Below are 8,264 nucleotides of genomic sequence, written 5' to 3'. Positions count from 1 at the left end.
TTTTATGATATCCCAACTTGAAGAGAAATCACTTTCTTTTATAGAATATCTATTGTAATTAGTAGTTTAGCCACCATCCATTCAAATATTTTAGGGAATACGTGGAGATTTTATGAGATTTTTCTATTTTAGAATAGGGCATATAAAATTTTAATATAATTATCAATAATGAGGTGAATGATAGAGACTTGAAACCTTATTGGAATATTTTAAAATATTTTAATAGTCACAGATAAAAGATTGAGATTTATCTCAAAAGTAGTTATGCTCTTTTTTTCATTTTAATTAAATTGATTAATTAATTTTTTTTATATGAAACTTGCTTAATTGATGTGTGTAAGTAATGACATATATAAAATTTATGAGTTATGAATGTTTTCTTTCTTTGTTGGTTTGGCCTGGAGAGATTTGAACTTGGAATTTGGTGGTTTACATAAATATGTATTATTCTTATTAAAGAAATGATTTTCCTTTTTTATAAATATTATTATTTTAATATATTTTTATGATGTGATAGATATTAATTAATAGTCTTTTTAAATAATTATAATTTTTGTGTTAAAAACCAACCTAGATACATCTAATCGCAGATCTATCTTGCCCGAAGAGGGATCAAATCCATCTAGATACAAACATTTCCTCAAATTATTAATTCAAAGCTATTAAATCTAATAATATTAATACTAGAAATTGCACCATATGTTATAAAGTAAACACCTTAAGGCTATATCATAGGAAAGAGTATGTGTTATGCCATTTAATTGAATATTTAAATTATGAATATGAATTATTCTATTTAAAAAGAAATTTTGGGTTTGGAGAATTGTTTGGATAAAGAAACTAGTTTTTTATAGCCTAAGGTCAGTGTAGATAGTCTATATACTCTATCCACTTAAGGACACAACACATTGACTATATAACCAACCATAGAATAGATGTAGAAATTATGTTGAGTTACATTGCAATATTTATGAATGTAATGAAGACTATCTGTAATGAAAATTGCTATCATTGTGAAAGTTATCTACAATTTAAAATATTTGGAATATTAACAGTGAAAATTGTTGGCCATCATATGTTGGAGCCCTGGAGGAAAGTGCATTAGCCTAATGGATTGCTCATTGGTGAAACCAATCCCATTCCTTGGATTACAAGTAGACGAGAAAGAACGTTATGGATTGGGGTTGTTGTAGGTGGAAAATTGATTATGAATAGAGGAATTGGACTATATGAAGAGAGTTTAAGTCAACCATAGGTAAATCACATTTGTGGATTTATAGTTTTAGCATAAAGGTTGAAATCTATTATAATGAGAGTTGGTGTAAGAAGGAGCCTATGGTTGGGTGGAGTGTCCCTTTTTCACAATTAGTTAGTAGATACTTCCTTGAAATGTAAGTGTTCAATTCTATTTGCAATTTTATGTCTGCATTTTAAATTTATGATTTATGATGACCAAATGGTTTAATTATATTGTAAAAGCAACTTATCTAAATTTTTCTCATCCCCTTATATCAAAGAATTTTGATCTAGAGCAATGTGCATGGGCATATGGAATCGACATCCTTGATTTGCAAGCATAGAGAAAGACAAACATCCATGAAAGTTATCATTATTGGCTTCAGAAGTAAGTTGAATGTTACGCTTCCTTGTTCAAATATTTGATTAATCTTAGCTTAAATTTTTTGGATTACCATTGGTATTTTATATCCAGATCTACAAATTAACAGTTCGCTAAGAATACACATGGTATTTTTGCAGAATATATCATTATTGGCTTAAAGAAGTAAGTTGAATACAATCCTTGTTTGTTCAAATCCTTGATCAAGAATAGCTTAAAATTTTTGGATTACCATTGGTATTTTAAATAAGCTAGATCTACAAGTTCAGAATTCACTAATGATGCACATGGTATTTTTGTAGAATCTAAATTCCAATCTAACTCTCTAGCATTTAGGGACTCTACCACCAATGTTGATTGCATGTAATGGTCATGTCCATCCTATTGACCCTTCTTGGAATATGTTGGGATTGGGATACTAACCTCAAGCAAATCTCAATAACATTCGTAAAGTTGTTGTTTTTGTCTAAGAATGCTCGACTGCAAAGGATTATTAGGCATGTATTTGCATTATTTAGTTATAAAAAATAATGAAGCAGCGTTGACACATGGCTTTGGCATTGATCCAGAGTTTTAGCTTAAGTGTTGGCCTCTATTACAATGAGAGTTGGTGCAACAAGGAGCCTATGTTTGGGTGGAGTGCCCCTTTTTCATAATCAATAAATAGATACTTAAAAGAAATATCATTGTTCATGACTTGTGTTTATGTGTCATGGATTATATTAAATTCCATTTTCTTCAATTCTATTTTCAAGTTGAAGTCTGCATTTTAGATTTATTATTTATGATGACCAAATGGTTTAACTATATTTTATAGGAAGCTTATATAAAATTCTCTCATCCCCTTACATCGAAGAATTTTCAATTAAATTTTAAGTTGGAATATGATTAATTAACCATCCTTTTCGAGAAATACCACTGATGAGGATAAGGCTTGATCGTTTTTCACTTCTCTCTTGCCACGAAGACTGATGAACACTATGGACCTGATGCTATATGAGCGAATTGATACCCCACATAATTTTCAACGAACTTACTCAACAAATAATTTTCAAGGTGTTCCTTGAGCTAAAGCACCACCTCTGTTCTACACTTGTACTCGCATTTATAGACCTGCAACAACCATTTGAAATTGAGACAAATACCTTTGACTATGCTATTGGAAAAATCCTCAACCAAGAAAGGCATCTGGTGGTCTATCACAATGACCCGCTTTTCGATACACTCTGGAAATACCCAACTTATGTTAAAGAGATGTATTCTGTCATGTAGGCTTGCCGACATTGGAAACATTACATTCTAGGGAAGGAGATGGTTATCCACATAGATCACTGACCTCTTCAGTTTATACATACATAAGGGAACTTGCAGAATGATCCCCATGAGAAGCAATTTACATATCTGCAACAATTCTACTTAAACATTAAATAAAAAAAGAGCAACACCAATCATATTGTAGACGACCTCAATCGGGCCCCAGTTGCAACACTAACTATTGTTCTCAACTCTTATGGCCACAAGACCTCTAGATGTTCGCAACTATACAAGGATGATACAAAGTTCACCACTACATACAAAATGCTAGTGGATGGCAAGCAAGTTCCAAATTTCCACCTCTAGGATGCATTCTTATGCTACCCAAGCCACCTTTATGTTCCTTTAAGCAATTGTTCCAAATTGATTTGGGAGGAACACTACAGTCGGGTCGTAGGAAAATTTGGCGTGGAAAAAATTGTTGTTGTACTACATATGTATTTTATTAGCCAAGACTCCAACAGGATGTTGGAAAATATATCAGATCATGCACTGCATGTACCATCACCAAGCCAACCATCAAGAAGTAAGGCTCGTACAGTCCTTTTCCTACTCCCATCCAGCCCTAGGAATTCATCTCCATGGATTTTTTTATCTGACACCCCTTCTACCAAACATGGGAATCACTGTGTATTTATGGTCATCGACATATTTCCTAAGATGGCTATATTGGCGGCTTGCAAGAAGAGTATCACAAAAAAAGAAATTACCAAACTCTTCTTTGAAGGTGTGTGGGTACATTTTGGGATCCCGTAAACCATTATATCAAACTGGGATAGAGTGTTCAACTGCATTCTATCCCTAGACTGATGGCCAGACAAAGTTCTTCAAGAGGATGATAGTGCAGATACTACACATCTACAACTCCAAGCAGCCACAAACCTGGGATGAGAACCTTACTTATGTGTATCACCGTTATAACAAAGCTCTCCATAGCTTGAGTAGCTGCAGTCCCTTTCAAGTGGGTTTGAGATTTAAACCAGTGTGTATGATTGATGTTTCCATGCCTAATGTGCCTACACAGACAAAATCTGGACATGTGCAGTCTAAATCTGATAAAGAAACCAGGTTTATTGAAGGCATCCAACACATTTTCTAGTAGGTGCACAACATCTTGGATAATTCCAATGCAAAGTATAGGGAGAGACATGATCAGCATTAGGTGCCACATAATTTTCATGTAGGCGAAAATTTTTGGTTTCATTTCCAAAAATAATGTCTTGCCAGAGCCCATCAGAAACTACGATCACTCCAATACAAACCTAACACCATCACCAAGGTTGTGGGAGACAGTTCTTTCGAGCTCAACGTCCCCCCATTCCTCAACCTACACCCAATGTTCATTGTGGACATCCTTCAACCATACTTTCCACTATTGTTGGACACATCAAACATTGAAGAATAGTTAACACCAACATAGATCAACCTAAACTGCATGGAACTAGCCACAATTGATCGGATCATGGACACAAATAAAGTGCTGAAAATGCAGCGAGAAAGTCTTAATTTTAATTTTTCCTTCATTAAAATTGGGGAAATTCGAAATTCCACATCAACAGACAACCTGGAGGAGTTAACTAAGGTGACAACTTGGAGGAGTTAACTAAGGTGACATCGCTCTTGTCACTCAATTAATAACATTGAATTAGAGTTAATGAGTTCAATTTCATCTTACTTAAGTTGATTCCTAAAAATTAGGAGTCTAGCTCAGTTAATTCGAGGTAGGGGCATGAATTTCAGTGTGTGCAGTAGGTTCCTAAATTTTATGAGCCTAGGTTGAGTTAATTTCAGTTGTAGTAATTTAATTCAGTGAAATTGAGTTTGGTCAGTTAAACTAGTTCCAATTGTTGGAGAAACTAGTGGAAGGTCAAGTTGTGTAGTGTAACTTCAATCACACACAGTGATCATCCACATAACCAATCAATCAGCGTAAATTAGCTCATGCATGCAGAGAATTCAAGTTACCCAGTTAAGATGGAGATTCCAAGGCAGTGTACTATTAGTTGTAGCATATTCCAATGTGTACATATGGTGCATGTAATCAGAGGAAGGACCTAGAGGAATTGCACAATCCAAATGAGGTAATTTCCTATTTAATAGGGGCTACTTTCCTAAAGGAACATTGCAAATAATTGGGAGCTTGGAGGATTGAAAAATTGGGTAGGTGTTGCCCATGTTCAGTCAGTCAGGAAAAGGATAGAAGATACAGGTGCAGGGTGTGCTCAAGCTTGAGCAAGAATATTGTATTCATTTAGATTTTTTGATTAATGCAATACATATAGTAAGGGGTTTTGAGAAGTTGCTTTCCCCTGGATAAATATTTGTGCATGTGTGATGTTTCCTTTTTCATGTTAATGATTTGTGTTCTTGATTGTGAATTTGCTTTCGTGGATCAGTAGAGTAACTTCTCATCTTGTGATTTAGTAAATTTCATGAGAAATTTAGAATGTACTCATTAATTTCTACATGGTATTAGATCTATATTCTCAGTGGAGAAGAGATTTTGAAGTTGCCATTGTAGGACACTCGAATTTGAAGATCAATGTTACATGTTTTTTTTAGGACTAAGAAGATGGATTTCAATGGACTCAGGTTCAAGTAGGCCTTGGATAGCACCTCAAATTTTGTTGCATGGAAGATTCACATGGAGGCAATATTGGATGAAAATGGGTTGCTAGAATACATCATGGAATTTGTGAAAAACCCTAAGCATATGATGCCTAGATTATTTCTTAGTGGAAGAAGGATGTGGCCAAAGTGAGGATAATATTATTAGAGGGAGTATGGGATCATATTGTCTCGAATCTCCACAAGAAAGTGAATTCGTTCGCTATGTGGAAAAAACCAACAGACTTGTTCAAGAACAATAGTGACCACAAGAAGCTAGCACTCAAGGAAAAACTTCAAAGTATCAAGATGCAAAAGAATGACACAATTATGCAGTATCTGAGTAATTTTACACAGTGTCATGATGAGCTTTGTGGGGTTGGTGTTAATGTCCCTGGGTAGCTCTAGCCCTTTTGGGCCTTCCCAATAGTTGGCATAACTATCAAGATTTGGTAAATGGTAGAGAGAAACTACAAATTTGGGAGCGCATATGGTCTAACCTAGTGTAGGAAGAAATAAGGCATAATACCAGATATCGGACCTCATCCAAGGTAAAGGAAGAGGACTTCGTATTAGTTAGCCAAGGAGGAAAGGTGAAAGGGAAGAAGCCCAAAGGTGAGGCTAATTCTAGCCAAGAAGATAAGAAGAAATACTTGTCCAAAATCAAGTGCTTCCATTATCATGAATATGGGCACTATGCCACGAAGTGTCCACAGAAGAAGGAAAGAAAGAGGGAGCCTGCAATAGCAGTAGCAAGTGAATATTTTGTTCATAGTTTGAGCTTAACTTTACTCTCATCACATGCATGATGATCACAGTGATGGGAAGCGTGTGGTATCTGGACAATGGTGCGTCATTCCGCATGACAGGGAACAAATAATTTTTCAGTGACTTGGAGGAGAAAGATCTCTAGATGCACATCGATATGGGATATCATGGAAGGTACATTGTGACCAGGATTGACATAAACACCTTTTAGAGGGAGTATGGCTCCCCTCTCAAACTCAAGGATGTGATGTTTGTTCCAGGTATAAATAAGAATCTTGTCTCCATTGTAGTTTTGGAAGATCATGGGTACAATGCGATCTTCAACAAAGGAAAGGAATTCCTAAGATACATAGCCATGGAACATGTGAAGAAGATCAATGCTCGAGTAAAGAACTTATATGCGGCTGAGGTAGAAGATGCATGCAAATCCTTGAGGATAAAGGCAGAGACTAGAGACATGGTGGTTGAGACAAAGCATGTTAGATCTCTCAACATGCAACCTCAGAAGAAGCCTCAACAAGTTCTGGAGAAACAAATAGGAGGTAAAGTGGAGACATCCACTCAAGAAGATACCTCTAGTAGGGGGAGAGTCTGAGCCAAGTGTGTAGAGGGATCACATGCACCCATACCTCCAGGTGTGAGGTAGGGGTGATTTCATTCCCTAGTCCAAGAATTGCAAAATTTCGGGTAGGGTACATTGAGGCATTCTCCTCATGGTTCATTACCTTACTACGGGGGGTTGAGAGTATTGAGTAGCAGGAGGATTAGTGTCAGTCAAATATTAAGGAGTGTAGAGGAATGGTGAAAAAAAAAGCATGAGTCTCAATAGTAGAGTCAGGAGCAGCACAATTTCCCAGTATACAATTTCCAACACAATTTATTAAATGCTTTTTTGAATACTTCTCAGTTGCAGATGTTGCAGTAGCAGTAGCAAACGTGAGAGGTGTTGCATGCATTACATTCCATAGGTGCATTATATGGGTGGCTAATAATCCATTTCTTGCTAAGAGGGAGTGTTGAAAATGAAGCAAGAAAGTCTCAATTTTGATTTTTCCTTCATTAAAATTGAGGAAATTTGAAATTCCACATCAACAGATAAATTGGAGGAGTTAACTAAGGTGACATGGCTCTTGTCACTCAGTTAATAACATTGAATTTGAGTTAATGAGTTGAATTTTAGCTTGCTTGAGTTGATTACTAAAAAATAGGATTCTAGCTTAGTTAATTCGATCTAGGGGCATGAATTTTAGTTGTGTGTAGTGGGTTCCTAAATTTTAGGAGCCTAGGTTGAGTTAATTTTAGTTGTAGCAATTTAGTTAAGTTAAATTGAGTTATGGTAAGTTAAAATAGTTCCAACTGTTGGAGAAACTAGTGGAAGGTCAAGTTGTGTAGTGTAACTTCAATCACACACAATGATCATCCAGATAACTAAGCATTCAGCCTAAATTAGCTCATGCAATTAGAGAATTCAAGTTACCCAGTTGAGATGGAGATTCCAAGGTAGTGTACTACAATTTGTGGCATATTTCAATGTGTACATATGGTGCATGCAGTCAGAGGAAGGACCTAAAGGAATTGTGAGATCTAGATGAAGGAATTTCCTATTTAATAGGGGCTAATTTCTTGAATGAAAAACACAAGGAATTAGGATCTTGTAGGTTTGAAAAATTGGATAAGTGTTGGTCAAGTTCAGTTAGTCAGGTAGAGTATAGAAGATGCATGTGTAGGTTGGGCTCAAGCTTGATCAAAAAAATTGTATTCATCTAGATTCTTTGATTAATACAATACAGATAGTAAGGGGTTTTGCGTAGTTTCTTTCACCTAGACAAATATTTGTGCATGTGTGATGTTTCCTTTTTCATGTTAATGATTTGTGTTCTCGATCATGATTTTCTTCCACATATTAGTAGAGTAGCTTCTAGTCTTATGATTTAGTAAATTTCATGAGCGGTTTTAA

The sequence above is a fragment of the Pinus tabuliformis genome, chromosome 2_2 (assembly GCF_031772625.1).
Source record: "Pinus tabuliformis cultivar Carrire ecotype Pingquan chromosome 2_2, CPIR1, whole genome shotgun sequence".
Lineage (NCBI taxonomy): Eukaryota > Viridiplantae > Streptophyta > Pinopsida > Pinales > Pinaceae > Pinus > Pinus tabuliformis.
This window is presented reverse-complemented; position numbering follows the sequence as displayed.